This window comes from Melanotaenia boesemani, chromosome 10 (genome assembly GCF_017639745.1).
Source record: "Melanotaenia boesemani isolate fMelBoe1 chromosome 10, fMelBoe1.pri, whole genome shotgun sequence".
NCBI classification, from domain to species: domain Eukaryota; kingdom Metazoa; phylum Chordata; class Actinopteri; order Atheriniformes; family Melanotaeniidae; genus Melanotaenia; species Melanotaenia boesemani.
The window spans coordinates 36,073,157-36,098,723 of NC_055691.1; the positions used below are offsets into that span (position 1 = coordinate 36,073,157).

Below are 25,567 nucleotides of genomic sequence, written 5' to 3' on the forward strand. Positions count from 1 at the left end.
AAAATAAATAACTTGTTGTGGTATATTGACTTTGAGTGCAGATTTTGTGTAAACTAAAATGAAAAGGTTTAAAATAAACATGCAGGTGGAATAAGACATATAATAAAGACTTTCTTCTTTGGGTGTTATCTCTTTAGAGATCTTTTTGTGGAACAGGATAGGTGCATGGACCTCATAAAAAAGTAAAACCACAAACGGATGTTTTCTTTTATAAAATAAATGAGACTAAAAATAAATGAATATATAAGATAAAAATAGGAAAAGAACAATTTGACTTTAAGTGACGTATTTTTTTATAAGCAACCTGTATTAAAATTGAATAAATCAGCATAATTTCAAGTTGTGTTCACACCTCTCTTCTTTACTTTGTTTAGAATGAAGATGAATGTTTAGAAGACATTTATAAAAGTTTTTTCTAGGCCAGATACGTTCCTGTGTGTGTGTGTTTGTTGGTGTGTGTGAGAGAGGAATGCTGATGAGATGTGAAACATTTCCAGTGGTCAACATGCTGCCAGCTGAATATCGAGTTCTTATTTGTAAATTGGACTCTGAAGGAGTGTCAGAAGCCATGAACCTCACCGCATGTCACTGACACATAGACACACGTCCTGCCTTCCGTGATGCACCAGAGTACATCAAACATACATGATGCAGTTCGGCTACAATGTGAAATAGCAAAACAGTGCTCTGGATAAATGATGAGACTTTTAAAATGACCTCTTCAGTTCTCCAAACTGTCCCACTAAGTCAAAATGTGTTTTACAAATCCTCAATCTCTCCGCTCCTCCACCATAGAGGTTCCAGCTAATGACTTCACTCTCTAAATCAAGACAAAAGATACTTCCCTTTAAAAGGACACTTCAATTAATTACCCCTGGAAAATCCCTTGTAATTCTGCACGAGGCGCTCAGTGAATAAAACTGAAAACTCATTAGTGGGTATTCATCTGATCTCACCCAGGAAAAGAGAAGCAATCAGTGTGGAGCAGCTAGCTACTGTACAACCGAACAGACACACGGGAGGAATGTAGGGCTTGGAATTAATGCACTGGATCAAAGTTGTGCTTTTATTTATGGTTTGTGGCAATTAAAATGACTTCATACTTTAGGTAAAACTTTGTTCCCATGCACTGCCCATTAGCCATGGTTGGAGAATGAACATAGACAGAAAAAGCATGTGATGCGAGACAGAAACTTTCAGCTGTTGACTGATTTACCAATGATGTGCTCTTATTGTGATCTATTGTCCTGTCCATTGTCTTGTCATGTTTTTGTGTTACCTGCCTAGGGACTATGGATGCAAATTAGCATTGTTGCTATAATCCAGCATGTTTACATCTGTCACTGACTGAAAAGATGTTCATTAATGTGCACTGTCCCTAATAAATAAATAAATAAATAAAATAAAATTTGATATAATTTGTCTGTATGTTTATGTTGTTGTTGTTTTTTATGCAAAACTTACTTTATAGAAAGCTGTCCACTATCATTACCTGCTGTGTAAATTATATTTAATGACAAAGTTAAATTAATACAACACATTTGGAATAATGTGACACACTATGAAACTCCAGAATAAGACAACATGATGGTGAGTCAGTCAAAATAAAAATGATCTTAGCATTAAGACTTGTTTGGTACTGTGCAGAGTGGAGAAAAAAGTGGAATAATCATGAATTTAAAAGTCCTGCCTTTCTAGCTTAGAGAAACTGGAGAACACACTCACCTCTTTATAAGGTACATCTGTTCAGCAGCTTGTTAACATGCATGACCAATCAGCCAATCAGATGGCAGCAACTCAGTGCATCTAGTCATGTCGACATGGTGACGACGACTTACTGACGTTTAAACTGAGCATCAGAATGAGGAAGACAGGGGATTAAAGTGACTCTGAATGTGGCATGGTTGTTAGAGCCAGATGGTCTGAGTATTTCAGAAACTGCTGATCAACTAGGATGTTTATGCACAGCCATCATTGGGTTTGCAGAGAACAAGAGAAAATATCCAGTAAGGAGCAGCTGTTTGGACCAAAAGAGGTCAAACCAAAATTGGTTTGAGGTGATAGAAATACAAGACTATCTCAAATAGTGTCTCTTTACAGCCAAGTAATGGGAAATACAGACTCTGAACACACACCGAACGTTAAGCAGATCACACGACCACTCCTGTCAGCTAAGAACAGGAAACGAAGACGGCACTTCACACAGACTCACTCAAACAGGACGATAGAAAGTTAGAAAACGTTGCTCCATCTGATAAGTCTGGATTCAATCAGCAATATTCAGATGCTAGGCTCAGAATTTTGCATAAATAACATGAAGACATGGATCCATCCTGCCTTGGATCAACACTTCAGGCTGCTGCTGGTGTAATGGTGAGGGGAGATTTTCTTGGTCCACTTTGGGCCCCTTAGTACCAACGTGGCCTGGTTGAACCAGCACAGCCTACCTGAGTATTGTTGCTGACCATGTCCATCCCTTTATGACCACAGTGGAGCATCTTCTGATGCTACTACCAGCAGGATAATGCACCATGTCACAAAGCTCAGATCATCTCCACCTGCTTTCAAGAACATGATAATAGGTGCGTTTCCATTATCCCTAAAATTGCGCAAAAGCTAAATATCGCAATAAAAGCGGTAATGGAAACACCTACATTTCAAAAACACTCCTAAATATTGCTAAAAAGTTTTCACGCTCTCATGAGGTGGTTTTTCAGACGTGTCGATATGGAAGTGTATCGCAAAAGTGTAATGTAAACACTTTTCTCACATTTACGCTTCACCGGACGTGACGTAGCGAGTCACATGACCAGTTCATTTCAAATAGAGATAGTAGACGCAGGAGGAGGCAGAAATCTTTTTACAAATAATTAAAGAAAAAATATAATTGTCATCTTTGATAGCAAACAAATGTGAAATGCAAGAGTTTTACAAAGATTTAAAAATCTCTATCCTCCTCAAAGTGGAGTCTCCCATGGCGAGATTTTACAAGAATAACGGCTAATGCGCAAAACACCATTCAATTGAAACCCCTGCCATTCACAATTGCACTTTATCGAAATGTTAGAAATATCGCTTTTATTTTGCAAAATACTGTAATGGAAACGCTGCTACTGAGTTCGCTGGACTCCAACGGACTCCAACGGCCTCCACAGCCACCAGATCTCAGTCCAGTAGAGCAGCTTTGGGATGTGGTGGAACGGGAGATTCTCATCATGGATGTGCAGCAGCTGTGTGATGCTGTCATGTCGATAGGGAAAATTGGACATTTATTCTCCCTAGAAAACAGCGTTCTTCCAGTTTTGGAAATTTATGAATGGAAAAAAAAGGAGGTACATTCGAATGAGACTGGTCCTATTTTTCTTTATCTTAATCCTGTAGCAACATGATGAATGAGTGACAATCAAAGACAATCTGAACCTTTATGTGGAATAAGCCCCCTCTCTGGTATGAGTTTCTATTTGTCATCATTCTTTTCATAAAGAAGGCGAGCAGTTTCAGAGTGGGAGTAACAGATTGCTGGAGCTGCACTGCCATTGACTGTAATCCTCTGATCATGACTGTTAGTGTGGCTCATGTTCAGAATGTTCAACTTCTGCAGTCTGGCAGTGACGAGGGCCGACAAATCAGACCAGAGAAACAGTTTTTACTCACAAAAAATCTTCTTCAGACAAAAGGAAAAGTCTTCTAACCTTTTTAAATGTATTTTTTCAAGAAAGGAAGAAGACACACTATCTTTGATTTGTTTCTGTTTATCACGTTTTAAAAAAGAATATTTAGTCACTCAAAACCCAAATCTGTTGACAAATGTATTTCTCAGAATAATTTTTGATACTAAAATCCTTTTTCTGTGTATGAAGATGGTCCAGAGTCATCAGCTGACTTCCATTCAGCAGATCCTGCTACCACCAGCTCTGCCCATCATAAAGCACAGGGACGGAAAAATAAGAAGTTTCAGTATCATTAATGAATGAAAAGATTCTAAATAACCAACAAAACTTTAAAGTTTTAAGATAAATGATCGATTAATTTAAGATAATTAATTGATTGAGATAACTGATTAATTAATTGGCCACAGCCAGCAGCAGCACATGCACAAGCCTACAGAACTTTAGCAGATTTTCTTCCCACCGATGTCTAACCCAGCAACCACCTTACGTCCTACATGGACTCTGAACTCTCACCAGCCAGTAAAAGTCAGGTTGATCTTGACTCCTGTCTTCTCTCTTGCTCGGTCTCTTTCTCTCTTTTCCTGCATTTCTTAGCTGAATCAGCCACAGTAGAAAACAGCCAGTGTGTTTATATCCGTTTGCTAGAGTGTGACGCGGCGTGTAAAACACGGCTGCAACATCAAGCGGCGTCCTGGAAGGAAAGGTTGTAAAGTTCGGTTTCTCAGCCTCAGCACACTGCTGGGCCTCGACGGCTTCAGAAATGCACACAATAGATGTTACTGTGCCATCAAACGATTCCAGGAAGCAGAGTTTTAAGCTCGTAAAGTTATGTCGTGCATCTTTAAGTTTAAGAATTCAATGTTGTTGTTGGAATTAAATGAATTTATTGTTAAGCACTATAACAGCTTTGCAATCAGACACAGATCTTTGCTCTGATTGGCCAGATTTTATTTTATTTTGTTTATGTAAAACCAAGTGGAACTCAGAAAAAGTACATGACACTAACTAACATGGATCGATTGTTTATACATGTAGCACAGTTTGGAAAAGCGTGGACATGTGACCTGTTTATTACCACATAGAGATCTTTCAGACCTCACTCCCTATGAAAAACTGTAAAGCAGCAAAAAAACTTAAATAAAAGTAAAGCTTTGTTCATATAAATGGTGCATTTAGTATAATTCAACATTTATCAATTCCTAAGTTTCCTCTCCACATGCATGACTATAATATACTTTATTTTCTCCATTTACTGCAATTACTGCACAATAATGATGCCAGATGAAGGAACTAAAAATAGAGCTAAATGACTTTAAAACAAGGACATCAAAAGGCCCAATCTAATTGATTCAATTATAAATGTTTTCTTTATGTTTGTCACTTAAATTTGGTTCTTTTACTATTTTGGTCGACTGAAAACATAACGCAGACACTGGCAGATGTTCAAAAACATGGCTTGAGGGTGAGAGAAGAGGCAGAAATCCTTTAATACGGCCTTTAATTTTGTCATTGACCTACCATAGATAGATGTTGCTCCTGGCTACAGAGTGCTGAGATAAACAATCCTTTATGTTTGAGTCACAGAAGAAGAGTTTAACAAAAAGGAGCCTTTGCAATACAACATGGCTGAGTCAATGTTTCAATGAGAACAATTTATTTAGAGCCGCAATCTCACAGAAATGGGATTCTGAACAATCAAAGAAGACAAAAGGGGGATTGTTATAAACAAAATACCAAATGACAATGCCGAGTAGACTAGCATTCATTGCTAAAAATACAGCTGTTTCATTATGAGATGCTACTTAAAGTAGCTTTGCAAGGCAGTTTCAAAGCTCAAGATAAATTATTTTTGATAAACACATAAATCCTTTACAATTATGACGTTATTGATGATTATGGGCAAATAAATATGTGAATGCTGAAGGCCTCTGACCCCCTCCCTCAGGCAGAAGATCCGCCCGACACCCAGGAGGACCAAGCCAAACCATTTCTTTAATTTAATTCAACTGCAACATGTTTAAAGCTGAGTATGCAAATGTGATTATTAACAGGTGTTCTGTGTCTTGTGGCATAAAGGGCTTTCTATGTCTTTCTCTTACCAATAGTGACCTAAGAGATGGAAAAAATATTTACTCTGTTTACTTTTATTTCATAGCTTTCTGCTCTATCGGCTATGCGGAACATTACATTGAGGATACAGCTTTGGTTTGAGAACTGTTGACCATAGAGACGTTTAATGGGTGAAGTTCACTTAATAATTCTCTGAGAGCAAACTAATGTTGAACTCGTTGTAAATTTGACTGAATATTTCAGTTTAATAAAACACAAGATTGAGGTCGCTGAGGTGGTTAAAAAGCTCCTCGGTGGCAGGGCCCCTGGAGTGGATGGGGTCCACCCAGAGTTCCTTAAGGCTCTGGATGCTGTAGGGCTGTCTTGGCTGACACGCTTCTGCAGCATTGCGTGGACATCGGGGACAGTTCCCCTGGACTGGCAGACTGGGGTGGTGGTCCCCCTCTTCAAAAAGGGGGACTGGAGGGTGTGCTCCAACTACAGGGGGATCACACTCCTCAGCCTCCCCGGTAAGGTCTATTCAGGGGTGCTGGAGAGGAGGGTCCGTCGGATAGTCAAACCCCGGATTGAGGAGGAGCAGTGTGGTTTTCATCCCGGTCGTGGAACAGTGGACCAGCTCTACACTCTCTTTAGGGTCTTTGAGGGGGCATGAGAGTTTGACCAACCAATCTACATGTGCTTTGTGGACTTGGAGAAGGCATTCGACCTTGTCCCCCGGGGACTCCTGTGGGGGGTACTCCGGGAGTATGGAGTGCCAGACCCGCTTGTACGAGCTTTCCGGTCCCTGTACAACCGGCGTCAGAGCTTGGTCCGCATTGCCGGCAGTAAATCAGAGTCATTTCCAGTGAGGGTTGGACTCCGCCAAGGCTGCCCTTTGTCACTGATTCTGTTCATAACTTTTATGGACAGGATTTCTAGGGGCAGCAGAGGTGCTGAGGGGATCCGGTTTGGTGGCCTCAGGATTGGGTCTCTGCTCTTTGTGGATGATGTGGTTCTGTTGGCTTCACTGGGTCGTGATCTTCAGCTCTCATTGGAGCAATTCCCAGCCGAGTGTGAAGCGGCTGGGATGAGAATCAGCACCTCCAAGTCCGAGACCATGGTCCTCAGCCGGAAAAGGGTGGAGTGCTCTCTCTGGGTCTGCAATAGGGTCCTGCCCCAAGTGGAGGAGTTCACGTATCTCGGGGTCTTGTTCACGAGTGAGGGAAGGATGGAGCGGGAGATCGACAGGCAGATCGGTGCGGCATCTGCAGTGATGCAGACTCTGCATCGGTCTATCGTGGTGAAGAGGGAACTGAGCCAAAAGGCAAAGCTCTCAATTTACCAGTCGATCTACGTTCCTACCCTCACCTATGGTCATGAGTTGTGGGTAGTGACCTAAAGAACGAGCTCGCAAATACAAGCGGCCGAAATGGGTTTTCTCCGCAGGGTGGCCGGGCCCTCCCTTAGAGATAGGGTGAGAAGCTCGGTGATCCGGGAGGGGCTCAGAGTAGAGTCACTGCTCCTCCACATCGAGAGGAACCAGATGAGGTGGCTCAGGCATCTGGTTAGGATGCCTCCTGGACGCCTCCCTGGTGAGGTGTTCCGGGCATGTCCCACTGGAAAGAGGCCCCGGGGAAGACCTAGGACCTGCTGGACAGACTACATCTCTCGGCTGGCCTGGGAACGCCTCAGGAGCCATCAGGATGAGCTGGTGAATGTGGCCGGGGAGAGGGAAGTCTGGGTTTCCCTGCTTAGGCAGCTGCCCTGCGACCCGACTCCGGATAAGTGGCAGAAAATGGATGGATGGAAAACACAAAGAAATGCTGTATTAACAAGGAACACTACATGATCTCGTCCAGTTTTGCTTCCAGCAACCTCTGGATAATCTGAAGAAGCGACATTTTATGCATTTTTAACTTGATTGTTATTGGGGTTGCAACAGGACCAGAGTAACAAATTTCATTCCACCTCATGTTTTTAATATGTGTGAAATGACAATGAAAGAATCCTTGAATCTTTAAAATGAATGTAAGTGGAGATTTTCTTAAAAAGACTCATACAGGCAACACAACCACAGGTAAAGAACATCACAAACACACAAAATCCCAAAATTATTGTAAAGTTTTCTAACATTGCCTTAAAACATGCTCGGACAATGACAAAAATTTTAATTTAATTTGGTGGGTAGAAATGAAAACTTAGAGCCACTTTGGCAGGTGATAAGTGATGCATCTTTTAATTTAACAAGACAGGCCGACTCCTGTCTATAAGAGTTTAGTCTTCAGCAGCTGTTGGTTAGCAAGTAGGAGGTGGGACTGTAGTTTGATGGACACACCATGTAGCCAATCAGAGTTGGCCCATACCATTATTTAAATAATGTAGGGAGGGGGAAGATGCTCAGAAGACAGTTTAGTGGTAGAGACCAGATTCACAGAGCAACACAAATGGGAGCTGGATTTCTGTGCAAGCATTTCGGGAAAATTGAAGAAATGAGATAAACTTGAAAAATAAGCAGTATCTGGCTGCATTTAAATGGTTTTAGAGACAGAAAAACTGAGTGCAGAAAAACATGTTACTTTCCAGATTTGTTTGCTGTGGTCCTGCGTTCAGTTCTGCTTTTAAAGGTTTGACTGAAATATTAATAAAAAAAAGAAGAAAAAAGCATAAAATAAGGCTTTCATGAAAACACCAAAGAAAAATTTCTTACCAACACAGACTATCCATAAGTGCTAAATTTGGCTAAAACAGAAGCTCAGAGTGATTGTAAATGAAGGACCATTGGATCCATAAGAGGAGGAGCGTAGGAGCTGAACCGATGGAAAGAGCCAGAACCCCCACCACTGTGATGAATGAAGTCAATAATTTAACATTTCATAAAGAAAGGGAAGCTAAATGATGGGAGATATTTAAACTAATAAGTTTAAAATAATCAAAGCAAAACTGTGGTGGTGGCTAGATGGTGTGAACAATTAGGCTGGTTAGTAACTGGTTAGTAACTGGTTAGTAACTGGTTAGTTACGTTGTTTCTTGCTGGAAAAGCGAATATTCAGAGAATGTTCTTTAAAAAAGGTAATTAAAATCTATTTAAGGAAACATGTTTGATTAAATGTATTAACTGGCTTTTATGATCTAGTGGAAATTCTGATTGGCCAGTAACTTTATGGATGGACTAGCCATGTTGGCTAGTGATAGCCCTGCTAACAACCATGCTAACAGACGCCTGAAATTATGAAAGCGGGACGTTTGAAACCTATTTATGTATGTAAAGAGAGCTGAAATGGGCCTTAATGTGTTTGTCTGTAATTTCCAGTAAATTCCACACCTGATGACATTTTTTATTTTCCAATAAGTGAATGCAGGTTTGACCTGGCAGAGAGTTGGAGTGAAGTTGAAAGATGATTTCTGTTTCTTCATTCAGCTGTTGTTGTTGTAGCAAAACACAGGCTATAAGCTACAAGCATTACATGTTCATCATGGATATTGATAACAGATAGCTCTAGCATAATACAAAGAAGTACTGGGAGTGCAATGGACAGTATCACATGTTCCCTGTTTACACTTGAGCCATGTGAACCCCATCATACAGCTGCAGATGCTTGGCTTTGGAGGCAATAAAGAACTGCTGCCTGGAGTTAAATATCACACTGTGAATGAGTCGCACGGATGGACAGATGGGCTGGAGAGGCTTGGATTGACAGTGATGGGTGATGGGTTCTGCACAGCCAGAGAGATTGGGGGGTATTTGCTGCAATCAAAGGGATTGTGCACATTTTCTACTGTAATCCATGACTGAAATGGAGGGGCAGGAGTCATTGTGTACAGCCGAACATCAAAGTTTTGATGCACATGGACAGGGGGCTTTAGAAGCTGTCCATACGGCTAAAAACTAAAACATTAAAAGATGACACCAGCTTAACTGACAGGTCGGATAAAAAGTGAGACTCCAAAACTACTACAAACCAAAAAGGACATAAAATATACCCACCGGGTGATCCCAAACAAAACTTGAAACACATCATACAAATTTACATTTGTTTTTAATTCATTGTTTTTTTTTTACTGAAATTTACTTAAGTTCTGTTTCTACTGTTACAGTTTGTTTATTCTCATACCTTTGAAAATGTTTCCCAATGTTATTTACTTTATAGACTGTAAGGCATGGTTAACATACTATATGTGAAAGATCTGTTTTTTCCTTTTGTATTTACCCAGCTGAAAATCTAAGCAGCCTTTATAAAAGGCTGAGGCTGTAAGACGGCAGAGATAGGAGGCTGTTTTGATTTTACAGATCTATATCAAAAAGATTTTCATCTCTGATCATCTGCTGTATAAAAGCAAGTTCAATGAAAGCTAGCTAACTAAAAACACAGTTACCTGTTATGTAAAGATCCTATCTTCCCCACTGAATTCCTTTCATTTTGGCTCAGTTTCTGATGCAACTGCAGGCAAGCAGAGGCCGGTACACGCTTGTTCATCTGTAACTCTTATTGAGAAATGAGGCAGGTATTAATGAATGCCTCCCTGAGAACAGTCACTGTACACAGATCTTGGTGTTGACCTGGATCACTACAAATTCATAGCGCAAACCAGAATCTGGCAAATACTGCTCTCCAAGTGGTTTTGTTTAATTTAGAAGTACATTAATGTGAATAAATTCTCATTGACTGGGGTCATGTATTAAACTGATCAATGGGTTTTATTCACTGTGGCTTAATTTTCTCTCTCTCAGCTCCTCACCCCTTCCAACACTGCCGGACATTTTTTATCTGGGACGCTACAGTAAACAGCCCGGCCTTGTTTCCCCACCTGGTTTGTGGTAGACAGCCTTCTTTTTACCCCATTCTGTCTTTGATGAAGTTCCTTTCTGTCTCCCAGTGAACAAAGCTGGATGTATTGATCTAACAGGGAGGTCAGTTTCTGTCTTTGTCCATGTTTGAAATGCCACTTTTGTAGTCTCCTCACAGCATTTTATGGAAGCATGCACATCCCTTAGAAAGCTCGGATCAAGCTACGAAGTGATGCTGAGAAGAGTCTCTTTGTTTATGATTATTTGATCATAGGCACTTGACTTGATCTCATGTTTCCACTGAGGATGCTTTTTAGTGAACATCGTTATGCTGCAATCACTACTCACAGCGATATGTAGAACAGAGTGCCTGCAAGAGCATCTCCTATAACAAGCTTCTGTTGAGTATATCAAGTCCGCTTCAGTGTTGTGGGAAGATGCTCAGCAATTTACCCTGAACTGGACTAAGCTGTTAACATGAATAAAAAAAAAACATGAATAAATAGTTATACATGAACAAATAGTTATATTATAAACAACACAACAACTCAAGTGTGGTTCTAAAAAGTAATATGCACAGTGCATGCTAATTCTAACGAAGAAGACAAAGAATAAGAATAAGGACAAAGATTTTTTTTTTATTTAGAGCCTATTGACTGGCAAGATGAACCTAATAAATAAAAACATGTATTTGCCTCAGTCCTATTCTGTTCTGTTGCAGCCATTTTTCAAGTCTTCCCTGAAATTCTTCACACTGGCAAATCCCCACGTGGTTCAAGCATGCGCAGGTTTGAAGTTTAAACCACCCTCGCCATCAGACGGAACATTCTTTCCAATCGAGCCCGATCGGCTCAGCTGACATGTTCATTTTTATTCTGACTGGATGTTCGACCGGATGAAAAACGCTTCATGTAAAAGCAGCTACAGTCATGCAGGAGTGGTGATTTGCATCTTTAATAATATTCTGATAAGTCATGTAGTGGTGTCACATATGCTCATTAGAGTTGTGCAAATCAATACTAAAATATCAATACATCCAATACCACATAAGTATTTATGACGTAGAATCCACTCTCATATTAAAATGTCAATATTTTAGTCATTTGGGGCAAATATGTAGTTTATAATTAACAGAAATGAAGTAGAAAATAACTATACTTCAGAATCTCATCTAGATGGCACCCAGTAGGAAGCTCTGCTGCGTCTGCCTGACAGTCATGTAACATGCTGCTCGCTCAGCCCAGTTTAGCTACTTAGCACCAATGGCTGAATGCAAACACAGTCATATCATGAGTAAAGCTATTTCACAAACAGCAATATTAATTTATTTATTGCAGGTTTGATGGTATCATTTATAACTTTTTCCAACATAACTCTTCTTTCATATCATTATATGTAAAAATATTCACTGACATGAAAGACAAAACATGAAATCTTTCACAGCTGACTGAAACCAAAGCTTCAAAAATTCCTCAAATCTCTTATGAGGTTTTGATCGCCTATAAAAGATTCACTGAGGACAGCTATCACTTTACATGGATTATTACAGTGGTTCCCAACTTGCGGTCCCTGGACCCCCAAGGGTGTCCCCCTAAGAGCAAAGGGGGCCCCCGAGGCTTTCAGTGTTCAGAGCCAGTGTGATTTAGTTGAAGGCCATGTCCACACAGAGACGAGTTACGTTTTTCATCATGTGGGTGTCTCATTCATGGAACCAGTGTCTCGGGAGCCTGAAAACACTTTGCACCATTTCATTAATGAGACTTGTCTGAGAAACACCACAGAGCAGAGAATTCGTACTTAATTTAAAAAAAAAAAAATCGAACAAACATAAAAAAACAGAAGGCAATATGTTGGTGATTAACTTAACTTTGGTTTTTATCAAAGGAACGGAGTCAGGCAGAATCATTTATGCAGAGAAGCAACTAATGAAGCATAAAACCAAGCATGTTTTCAACATGGGGTGGGCGGGGGGTCCACAGCTTGGTGCTAGTTGCATGAAGGGGTTCCTCAGGGCAACACTGGGTTTTTAAAAACAAAGAGGAAGTTGTGCCTGGGAACAATAAAGTGTTCTTTGGGCAACGGCCGACTGTGGGAGCAAAATGGATAAAAAATGGGCCCAGTTACTCATATTTAACTAAACCATAGATTGATTATGAGGCAAGTTGCCCTGCAGAACATCAGGAAAAAAAATCATGAAAAATGCTGTGCACATATATTAATCTAAAGCCACACTTTAAGGTTATAAGTCATACCACTGGGTAAGAGGTTTGTTCTAGCAGCAGGACTATTTTACTACCGGAAAGCTTTCAGAGACCTTCAGTCATTCAATTAAAGCATAGTTGTGCCAACAGATTAATGCCGACTTCATTAAGCTAACGTACAATGCTAGCATGCTGATGCTAAACCAGTACATGCTAATGTTATCCATTTATGTCATCTTACAATAATTAGTGCTGAACATAAATTACAAAAAGAGATTAACATGAAATTTGTCAAGTTAGGCCATTACCTAAAGACCCATGCTGAGTAAATTCTACTTTTCACCTACTGATGTGAAAAAATAAAATAAATTAAACGAAAATAAAAAGTTAAGCGATTATAATTTGTACTGGCAGAAAGAGGAATCTCTGTAGAAAGTTTTACAGAATTTAATCCAGTGGCTGCTGACACATTCACTGAAGGTCCCACATAAATCTAAAGGATTATAGTCCATAGATGGGTTATTAAAAACAAAGGAAATTCTAAAACAATGAAAGTCTAAAGAAAGCTATTTTTCTGTTCTGTTATTCATCATGGTCCTGATGGTACTGACCACAGTCCCTCATGGTGGTGTTTTTGTTCCCACCGGTGAGATGCTCTGACAGAATTGGACAGATTTTATTGTTTTTACAGATTTTTAATTGTTTTTACCAGTAAAAAGGCCTTTAAATCATCTTTAAATTGTTGCATTACATTACCCTGCTAGAGACAAAAAGGCTTCCTCTGTGCCTCCCGTTGATGACCTGGAACTTACTGATAGGCAGGTCACTAACTTTAAGCTGAACTAAGGTCCTGGAACCAGCTGCCTGATAGCCTGCTGGGCTTGACCCACCTCAGTGAAGGCAGCTCTCCAGGATACAGTACCTTGGGATCTGGACACCTTGCCTCAGCCCTTGAGCTCAACACCAGAAAGCCCGTTCTGGTTCTAGGTTATCTGGCACAGGAAGAGGGCCTCGAACTATGGTGACCTTGTCCTTTCAAACTGCTTTGATGCCCTGTCGGCGCTTGTGTCCAGCTGTGATCCGGTAGCCACCTGGAGTTGGGACTCAGCACCGAGCAGCAAGCGACCAGCCACTGAGCCCATCCACACTGACACCAAACGAGACTCCTGGCGCTTCCGGAGGTCGTCCTCAGCCAAACATCGGCAGCTCCTGAGAGTGAATGAACACTCTAGAACTCAACCTCGCTTTGCCTGGGAACGTTCTTCTCCAGGGGCTACAACTACTCTGTTGTCCTCTGCAGCAGGAACCTCGCCCCCTGGGGACCACCTTCTCTTCTGCGCTTGCTGCAGGGGCCTCCAGAGCATTGCCTTTGGTGGCTGAATTGATTTTAAGGTTAATTTATAAATGTCTTAACTGTCTTGCGCCTTCTTATTCATCTGACTTGCTTAAATTATGAGCTTTCGTGGACACCCTGAGATTCTCTGGTCTTTTAGACTAAGAGTAAGGACTGAAATGTACAGTGAGGCCTCTTTCCATCAAACCATTTTACCAGCTTCACCTTCATCTAGAAACAAACCTTCTACAAACAGGAGTAAATATCCTGCAGGCTTTGACTGTTTGAAACAAAATGTTGCATCATCCTCTGGACACACACAAGCTGAACCCGCCCTCTGAAATGTGTGTGTCATGTAACATAACTGCGGCTGACCGAGCTGCAGGTTCTGTGTCAGAGCCGGTTACCTTGGCAACGCATCACAACAAAATAGTCCACTCAAAAAAAAAAAAAAACTATTTTAACGGTGAAAAACCAACATTAACACATTAATAATTTATTTAATATTTTTTTCTTTCTTAATGGACCATGGTATAAACGGGATAATGCCCTCCGAGGTGTCCATTAATTTATGATAATGGACAGCTCATCCGGCATTATCCCTTACATATATATATATATATATATATATATATATATATATATATTATTATTTTTTTTCTTTCTTTCTTTTTGTTCATATATATCTGGGTGGTTGCAGTGGCAGCCTCTGTGGACATAGGTAGGCTGGCTCCTGGTGTAATTGGATCCCGAAGACATCGTTGCCTCACAGCAGCCTCAAGTCAAGTTTATTACTTTTAATATCTTTATTCTAAGAGACAGAAAATAGGGAGTTCATGTTTGTGTAGAATTGGGGGGTAACTGCTCTGTTTGTGCATGTGTGTGGGTGTTTCTGTTTATCCAATCAGATGCACCGCACATTTTATCCCATTTACCTGGCATACTGAGACATCGCTTTCTCTATTTTCTTTCTTGTAAATTGTGCCATATTTTGCAACAATGTTCCAGTTTTTGGTAAACAAGTGTCTTTTTTAAATGTGCCTCAACATCATTTTATTTAATTCTTTGTTTCATATTAATTCAACTTTCTCAGTAATTAACAAAAGAAGAGAAACAAAGACCTCACAAGGAAAGTGTGTTTAGAGTTCTGACATCCCAGCTTTATTTACGAGATTCACCATCTGTATTTAGACTTCTTATTTACTCAAATGAAATGTTGTTGTTGAAATGAGGATATGATGATAAAATGATCAAAACTGGCATCTGGAAAAGTATAAATTTATAAATAAATAAGTCAACTAAATAAAATATTTAATAAAATAGCCTTTTCAGCCAGTTTCTATCCAAGTCTTATGAGAATGGATTTGAAAATACAATAAAAAGTATTATTGAGAACTATAAATGATGACTATGACTATTTTCTCTCTGTTGTAAAGAACACAATTACAAAACCAACCTTTTTGTGACACACAAACCAGTGAGTTTCTTGATAAATGGAGGAAGAAAAAAACATTTTTTATCGCGCTTCAGGGAACTATGACCATGACAGCCTTCACTTTTTATCAAGTGCTTCATGTTTTATTTTTACTGTAAAATCATTTTTCTAACTGTCAGAAAGAAAACAGAAATAAATGAAGAATGGAAGCAAAACATGCCCAAACACAAGCTGCCATCATTTCCTGTGGCTACACTCATTTCAAAGCTCTTATCAACAGCGTTCCTCCACAGCAGCTAGCTGCTGCTGCGTTCGCTCCGATCAAACACCGGTCTTTCATTCCCAACAATCTCTGTCCAGAATTTCAATTCCTACCTTGATGATGATGCACAGCAGGTGCTGTTATTATATAGACAACTTGACAAGCCCATTACTGTCGGTACCCTGCCTTATGTGTTTTGACAAGACTGTGGCACACATGATCACAGGTTACCGTGGTGACAGGACGACTAATGTTCTGACTGATGGATGCATCTCTCTGCCCCACAGCAGCCTGCGGACTTGTGCTCATGTGTGAACTTTGTCATCTCTGCTTCTCTGACGACCCCAGATCAATACTCAGATAGGTTTTTGCCTTTAGCTACTTTGTGGCTTCTCTGTGCCGAAGACACTGAACCTGAGACAAGACAAGGCTGCAGCAGCAGCAGATGAGAAGAGCTGCAGCTGTCAGTAGAGATTCTCAGTCATGCTACAGCTTCACTCAGACACAGCAGGATGCATCGATCATTCGGAGTAAGCTGGTAACTAGAGGTTGGATGACAGGCTGATAAGAGTAAGGAGAATTTGCTTTTTATGTTGCATCCAGATAACTGATGAAATTCTTTCTTAGCGAAAGAAAATGATAATGAAGCTCTTAGTGAGGATGTTTTGTTAACCTGTGTTTTAAATCCCATGTCATTACCAGCTCCTGCAGGTCAGCCATGGTCATAAAAATATTAACTTACCTGGAATTCAGACAAACAACATAATATGCGTCTAATCTGAGACACCCTTATAGCAGGCATCCCAACTCTGGTTCTCAAGGCCCCCTGTCCTGCAGACTATCCATGGTACCCTGCTGTAACACACCTAACTTAAATTAATGGCTCAGTAGCAGACTGGTGCACAGCTTGTCAGAGATCCATTCAAATTTAATCCGGTATATTGCAGCAGGGAAGCCTTAAGGACCAAGTCTGGAAACCCTGCCTTAGAGGAAACAAGCTCTAAACACAGTTTTTTTCATTTTCCATTTGCCTAGGTTTCAGTCTTGCAGTAATTAACTATACAGTGGAAAATGATGACATGCAGCTGTAAAATGAAGATACATGGTGATGATGAAGCAGTCAGACTCAACTTTTGGGTCCTAGGTTATCTAGATATTCAATTAGCAAAACTGTGTGGAGCCCTTATGTAAGATAACTTTTGCTTTTTTGAGTATAGAAATTTCAATTATGGATAAAGAATTCAATTATACTAAACTGTATCTCTGCCCAGACACAGTTTTAAAGGAAAATAGTTGGATGGTGACAGAATTTAGATGTATATCAAAACATATTAAAGTTATAAGTACATAAAAATTATGGACTTAAGATTAATCATCTTGACTCAGTTTGATAATCAAATTGGATTAAGGGTAAAAATAATGAGCTCAAATGTAATTAAACAGCTGTTTGATGATCAGATTAGGGTTCTTTCTTCACCACGTTTCCAGAAATTAAACAGATGAAAGATCCTGTGTTCATGCCAACATTTGGAAAATGTCATTGGGAACCCACAACGAGCGGTCAAAGACATTTTAAATGCAAGTGAAGCAGACCACAAAACAGAAATCCTTCAGAGAAATAGCAGGAACCTTAGTGAAATCAGCAATTTGATGCACTAAGAACAGAGGAAAGGATAAACTCAGCTATATTAAAGTTCTGGATGTCCACAAAAATGGTGGATTATCATGGGATTCTTCTGGAGTAAAGAAAAAAATTCCTCACAGCATCCATCTAAATTAAGAACATTATGCAGGAGATAGACTCACCATTGGTCTACAATGAAGATCAAATAAGAGTTTACTCCAAGTTCATGTTGGACTGCCTCCCAGTATCTTTGTAATGAAGAGCCGGACAGTAAGCAGTCAGTGTAACACCAGCATGGGAGAAGATGTCTCCTCTGGATGTTATGGATGTATGCATCGTGACCGGGAGTAACGCTCTGGCCTGTTTATATCGGGTTAAATAAATAAAGAAATAAATGGATGTATCTCTTCAGGACCGTTAAAGACAAATGATTACAAAGAGAGTTGTTTGAAAATGGGCAAATGTTAACCACTGACAAACTAAGTGGTTTAAATTGCTCCAAGATAAAAAGAAAAAGTGTGTTTAGTAACTTGCTTGAAACCTTTCCTTGGAAACACATTTGTTTTCAGAAAACAGAAGACTGGTGAAGGACCGTAATGACTGGGGTCAAACAAACAAGTGAGATATTCCAACCTGGAGAACCTGGAAGTGCTATGAGGGTTTTGAAAAGCTGTCTATTCTAGTTGTAGAGGGGGGCAGATATGGAGCGAGATTGGTTTGGCCAACGGTTCTGAGACGATGCATGGAGAAGAGAGGGCCAGATAATCCAACCTGTGCTGATCAGGGATCCTGCACAGAGGCAATGGAAAGTAGAATCTCTTAAATAGATTAGCACCACTCCAGTGCTGGAATGGTCACTGGGGAGACTAAGAGCTCTGAAATTCCCAATCCTCTTTATACTTTAATAAAGGCAGTTTTGAGAATTTACATTCTGCTTTTAGGCAAAATAAGGAATAAATTCTCATCTACATGTATTAGATGAAAAATATATATAAAAAATAAAGGAGTGAAACAATGACAGAAGGTTGAGGAGCAGGGAGTTCATGCAATTTAGCTTTGGAATGAGGCAGGGAATGGTACACCATAAAGCCAGGGAGGGAGCAAAATAATTCACTCCAAACAAAAATATATTCAAACAAAGTCCCGTTCACATATATTCACATCAAATCAGTATTGAAAATCAAGCCCATTTAGAATACAGTCCTTTTCTTCTCAGTGGCGTAATGCATATCACTGTCTATGGTCATTCAAAAGAAGATAGCTGAGTTAAGGAGTCGGAGGGAAATCAATGATGCCTCACCTGTGAAAAGAGAACAGATGCATATAAACGAGTGAAAACCCAAAGAGTTGAGCCTAGGATTTCCATCCACCAGCCATAAAGACTTCCATTACGTCCCATTGGTGTGTTTGGAAGGATATCTTTCCTCACCATCAAATCACTATTACTTATTAATCATGGATCATACGTATCGTATTTAATTCGGGATCGTCACTGTTACATTGGGCTTCAGCCCACTCAGACTAAAATCACTGACTAATTAAAAACACAAAACAAAGGTAGACCAGGTGGGCTTATTATTTCCTAGAGACATGGCATCATGTACAATCACATTTATAAGTGTAAAAGGGGGCAGACAACAATGCTCCATAGTTAATTGGGCAGCAGCCTCAGATACCTCAGACCTCCATTTGCCCATTTTTTTTTTTCAGGCTGACAAGCTGATAATGAGGCATTGTGGGACAGCGGGTCAGCTGGTAGGATGGTGGACAGCCTGTTCTCCTGCTAACAAAGAGAGAGAGGCAGAGACAGGAATATAATGGCACACACATCCACCATCTTGCAACAGATTACCTGCCGGCTGTGGTGTAATATCTCAGTTTAATCACAGTCCATCTCCTAAATCAGTCACTTTCTGCCTTTTTTCCTGCATCTGTATCTGACTCCTGACAGCATCCAAAAAAGTTTTACTTTAACGAAAGGATTAAAGGGAATAAAAGATGCTTTATTAATCCCCAAAGGGAATTTATTAGTAACTGAAGCTACGAGGTTTTGATGTTGCTCACATGTTTTGTTAAGGTTTTTCTCAGTGTTGGTTTCAATTTGAGCTTCAGATCCAAGCAAATGGATTAAAATGATTGACTATGACACCTGTCCCTCCATGAAGGCTATAAAACTTTGTGTCTGATAGCTGACTTGGCTTCAGCATCCAGGTGGCCACTATTTGGCTTAGTGTTCCTGAGTACCACATAGAGATAAAAGCGCCTAATGACAGCTAACATCCGTCCACACTGATGAGGTAAAGCTCAGCACTTGTAATTACATCATCCTAACGTACTTCTGGTTTTACTGTTAATATATATGATCAATGTATGTATGTGGTTTGTTAAGGTCATTTGCCTGATAACTCATAACAAGCCCATAATCACATACACTGGACGATTGTTTATACATAGCAATACCCTTCTATTGTGTCGTTCGAGACGAACACCAGCGTGATTACACTGTAATGTCATGTGACTTCTAGAGAGCAAAAGTAAAGTTTAATGGATCAGGGCTAGCCATGTCAGCCCCATGGAGTGACAACCTTTTTAAAAGGTAATGTGACGTTTGTAGGACAAACTTTGATGTTAGGTTTTTTAAATTAATGGGGTAATGTAAAACAAGGTGGGTGGAGGGATTAGCCATGCCCTGTGCTGTACTGTATCAAAGCAGCTCCCTGAAAGAGTAAAGTCAGTTTTGATCCGAGTTTGGACCCAAAATAAAAATACTCTGCACCATCAACAAAGTTTTTGATTCCTGACTATTTTTCTGTGGATAGATTCTCAATCTGAGACGGTCCGAGACGAAGAACTACAGAAGCTCAGACAGTTTGACCTAGACTGGAGATTTGGGCCCTGCACAGAATCCATTTTTAATGCTGCTGCTCAGCTGAAAGGGTTTTAAAACTTATTAAAAGACTTGTTATCGAGGGAATCCTCGTCGGGAAGGGAGCGTGGGAAACCTGCTGTCAGCCAGCCCCAACTACTGTTAGCTAGCTCATAACAGCTAACATCAACCAAGACAATAATGGCATCACTAACCTCTCCACCCTCGTCTGGCTGCGTGGACTGTGTGCACATGGCTGGGAAAATATCCGAGCTGGAGAGGAGGATTTCCAATCTACACCAGATCCGGGAAGCCGAGGTCCTGTTGGACACCATTATCCTCGGAGCAGCGCAGCCGGACTCCCAGGAGACTGACGTCGCGGCTCCCTTCCAAACACCGAGCGTCGTCGGAGCCGCATCCCGTGGTGAGCCTGGTGACGTTGACCACCATCCGACAGCTGAGGTCCCTCCACCAGCAGCCACCGCGCATGGGTCCTGGCCACAACTTGGAGCCAGGCCCAGGATCCCAATGAGCTCCACACCGTCCCAGGAGGAACCCTGGTCTGTCGTCAGTCCTCGACGGGGGAGAGGGGGGCGTCGCTCCCGCCCGACCACATACATCTTCAGAACAGGTTTGACCTCTTCAGCCTCGAGGAATTTCCTCCCTTGGGCGACGGAACCCGGCCCATTCGGTCCCCGCGCCGGGCGCCACGGGCCTCCCCTCCCGCTGCACACGAGCGCCCCGCCGGTCGCAAGATTCGCCGCTCCATGCCTATCTTCACACCAGCTCCGCAGAAAACTTTCACCCGCCGTCCACTTCGCCAGTCTCCAGCACCTCCAACACCCCAGCTACTACATCCCTCCCAGGGACATCACCCAGACGCACTCATTGTAGGAACCTCCATCATCAGACATGTCCGTGTAAACAGGTGTAACACATTCTGCTACCCAGGTGCTCTCGTCAATGACATCTCACACTCCGCCCACGAACTTTCACAACAGAATCCATCAGTTTCCACCATCATCATCCATGCAGGCATCAACGATCTCAAACTACAGCAGTCAGAGACTCTAAAAATGGACTTCATCTCACTCATCCAAACCATCATACACTTAAAGAAACACTGCATCATCTCTGGTCCACTTCCATCACCCCGGTTTGGAGACGTCAAATTTAGCCGTGTACAACAACTCCACATCTGGCTTAAAGGTTACTGCACCACACACAATATTCCATTTGTAGACAATTTCACAACTTTTCACAATAGACCATATCTTTTCAAACGTGACGGCATTCATCCAAACCACACAGGTTCCAGACTCCTATCCACAAACATAAATCTGACTGTACATTCCCATAAACCATTCACAGATTGACAATATACCAACCCCACATCCCCACGCAAACCCTCACCTCCAGTAAAATCCATTCCAGCACTCATCACTAGCAGAAATCACCAGCACCCCCATCCACACACCAGGTCCACAATCAGACATCTCCGCCCCATCCATCCGGTTTCTACAAATAATCCAAACACTACACAAAAAAACCTACCTACAGTATTTAACATGGCACTTTTAAATGTCAGATCTCTTTTAAATAAGACTTTTATCATCAATGACTTGATTTTAGACAACAAGATAGACTGTCTCTTTTTAACTGAAACGTGGCTTGGCACCGACGCCCCGGCTATTCTCACTGAGGTATCTCCCCCAAATTTTAACTTTTTATTTTCTACCAGGGGAGGCAAAAGAGGCGGGGGCACAGCATCGATCGCTCACAACTCAATTTTAACAAAGACAATCCTTTTATATAGTTACTCTTCTTTTGAGCATCATGCATTTGTTTTTAGCAACCCGTCCATTTTATGTGTTACAGTTTATCGACCACCAAAGCCTCCATCCTGTTTTATTCAAGAATTCTCTGACTTTTTAACATTTATACACTCAAGTCATGACAAAATTTTAATAACTGGTGATTTTAATCTACATATTTTTAACAGCTCTGATCCTTATGGAAGAGAGTTTTTAAACCTTTTAGACAGCATGGATTTCAAACAACTCGTCACACAGCCGACTCATAACAGAGGACGCACCCTGGACTTGGTCATTACGTATGGCCTGTCCACGGGTGTGTCCTCTGTTGTTGACCTGGCTGTGTCTGACCACTACTGTGTGTTTTTTAACATCACCAGTTTTAGGCAGCGGGAGGCCCCAGTGAGAACTGTGAGGAAGCGATATATTACTTCTGAAGTGGCTGCAAATTTTATTAACATTTTACATCATACCTCTGCTCAGTTTTTACCTGCATCCAGTGATTTTATTGTTGATCATTTTAACTGCAAACTTAAATCCGCTATTGATGCTGCTGCTCCACTAAAAACAAAATCTATAAAAGGTAAACCCAAATCACCATGGATAAATGAGAGCATCAAAGAAATAAAAAGGAAATGCAGGAGAGCCGAACGAAAATGGAGAAAAACTAAATTAAACATCCACTTTGAGATTTTTCATGAACAACAGTACATCTATAATAATGCAGTAAAACAAGCAAGAACCCTCCATTTTTCAGACCTTATTGCACAAAATAAAAATAACCCCAGATTCCTTTTTAGAACAATAGATAATTTAATAAACACAGATTTTAATAAGTCCTCCATGCCAGCATCAGAGGCTGCATGTGAGGACTTTTCAGACCACTTCAGAGGTAAAATCAGTGCTATCAGATTGAATCTTTTATCTCAACAATATGTTGATTTTAACATATCTGAAGCATTTTTACCGGAGGAAACACTGGAGAGTTTTGTCCTGGTTGATGCAAAGATGCTTGGTCGGGTTTTCTCCCAGCTAAAGCCAACTACCTGCCTTTTAGACCCAATTCCCACATCTCTTTTAAAAAGGTTTTATGGTTTCTTTGAGCCTGAGCTTTTAAACATAGTAAATTACTCTCTTCAGACGGGTGTCTTCCCATCTGCCTATAAAACAGCGGTGGTGAGGCCCCTTCTGAAGAAGAGTAATTTAGACCCCAACATTCTTGATAACTACAGACCTGTATCCAACTTACCGTTTTTAAGTAAAATGATTGAAAAAGTTGTTTTTAGCCAATTAAATGAGTTTTTAAATGAACAAAGTATTTCAGAAAGATATCAATCTGGTTTTAGGATGAACCACAGTACTGAGACGGCCCTCTTAAAGATTGTTAATGACCTTAGGTGTAACTTAGATGCACAGAAACTTTCTGTTCTGGTGCTGCTGGATCTTAGTGCCGCCTTCGACACAGTGGATCACCAGATTTTAATACACAGACTCAGAAGTATGGTGGGCCTCTCAGGCACTGTTCTTAAATGGTTTTACTCCTATCTCACGGATCGTAAATTTTTCGTAAGTATGGATACATGCTCCTCAAGAATCCATGAAATGCAGTGTGGGGTTCCCCAAGGATCAATTTTAGGCCCAATACTTTTTAACTTGTACATGTTGCCACTTGGGGACGTGATCAGGAGACATGGCGTTGCTTTTCACAGCTATGCTGATGATACGCAGCTTTACATCGCTGTGTCTCCTGATGACCTAGAACCAGTTAACACCCTTTTAAACTGTATTTTAGATATCAAGTCATGGATGGCAGAGAACTTCTTACAGCTCAACCAGGACAAGACTGAGGTTTTAATTATCGGTCCTGAAGACAAGAGAGGGAGCATCTCATGCAAACTACAAGACTTTAAACTTTCTCAGTGTGTGAGAAATCTGGGTGTTCTTTTTGACTCTGAGCTGAACTTTACTCCACACATTAGAAATGTCACAAAGACAGGCTTTTATCATCTTAAAAACATCGCCAGAGTCCGCCCGTTTCTCTCTCTTGCCAGCACGGAGGTGCTGATGCATGCTTTTATTTTTAGTAAATTAGATTACTGTAATGCCCTGCTCTCTGGTCTTCCCAAAAAGAGTACTTCTAGCTTGCAGTTACTCCAGAACTCAGCGGCACGAGTTCTGACGAGGACCAGGGGGCGGGAACACATTACACCAGTTTTAAAATCGCTGCATTGGCTCCCCGTGCGTTTCAGGATTGATTTTAAGGTTCTCTTACTTGTTTATAAATGTCTTAATGGTCTTGGGGCTTCTTATTTATCTGACCTGCTTTTAGACTATAAACCCTCGCGGACCCTGAGGTCCTCTGGTACCGGCCTTTTGGTCATTCCTAAGGCGAGGACCAAAACACATGGCGAGGCCACGTTCCAATATTGTGGTCCTCGCCTGTGGAACGGCCTGCCAGAGGGCCTCAGGTCTGCAGAGACTGTAGATGCTTTTAAAAAGAGGCTCAAGACACATCTTTTTAGTTTAGCTTTTACTTGAACTTCTTAATCATTTAGTTATTTGACTAACAATATTATTAGTTTATTTATTCAGTTATTTTAATTAATCTATTTATCCATTTTGTCTATTTTTATCACTTATCATTTGTATCTTGGTCTTAAATTGACTTTTTAATATATATTAATTTTCTTTTATTGTTCTTATTACGTTGATTTATTTATGCTCTTTTAAGTATCTTATACTGTGTTTTATTTTCAGCTTTTATCTTTTTTATCTTTTATCCTCTAGCTCCGGTGTTCCCTCATGGGGATCCTCCACATCGTGGGCTGTCTCTCCGGCCTGCAGGGTTGTCGCTGCGGGGGTCGACCTGGACAGGGATGGCTGACGGGCCCTGCATTGCAGTCCTGTGGCTGTGGTGGGGGCCCCCGCCTGCCCCGATCCTGGCGGCTCCTGTGGCGATGGCCTCTGTGGTTGCTGGTGGGGCGCTCATGGTGTGGATGGGTCCCCAAGGTATTGCTTCCTCACAGTGGTGTCAAGCCAATCGTCTTTTATCTTGTCTTTTAGATCTCTCTCTCAAACTTTGTTCTTAAACCGTTTCAGTTAAAGAGACAGGAACTAGAAGGAATAGTTTTAATTCTATGAAAGAAGAGTGGCATCATCTGTTTGTGTTGTGTGTTTGCGCGCTTGGGTGTGTGTGTGTGTGTGTGTGTGTGTGTGTGTGTGCGTGTGTGAATGTGTGTGATTCAAAATGTAAAGTAGATAGCATTTGTGTTATTCTACTCTTACATTTTTAATATATGTTTTTACATTGTAAAGCACTTTGTATTGCATGATAATGTATGAAAAGGGCTATACAAATAAAGTTTGAATTGAATTGAATTGAATTATTATTGCTGACCTAATTTTTTTATACTGTTATAAATATTTTAATGCTTTTTTTTTTTTTTTTTTTTACATATTTGGACCTAATAGGACTCCATACAATAGAGAGAAGAGAGGCCAGAATTCTTTAGGCCCTGAGTGACCT

The 25,567-nt window shown here is 40.8% G+C and overlaps 1 protein-coding gene across 2 annotated transcripts in view; it reads right to left on the reverse strand.

Annotated features, from left to right (window-relative positions):
- The window catches only part of cdh13 (cadherin 13, H-cadherin (heart)), a 425,435-nt gene that overhangs the window by 170,252 nt on the left and 229,616 nt on the right, over positions 1–25,567 (reverse strand). The gene's annotated exons all lie outside the window — the stretch shown is intronic.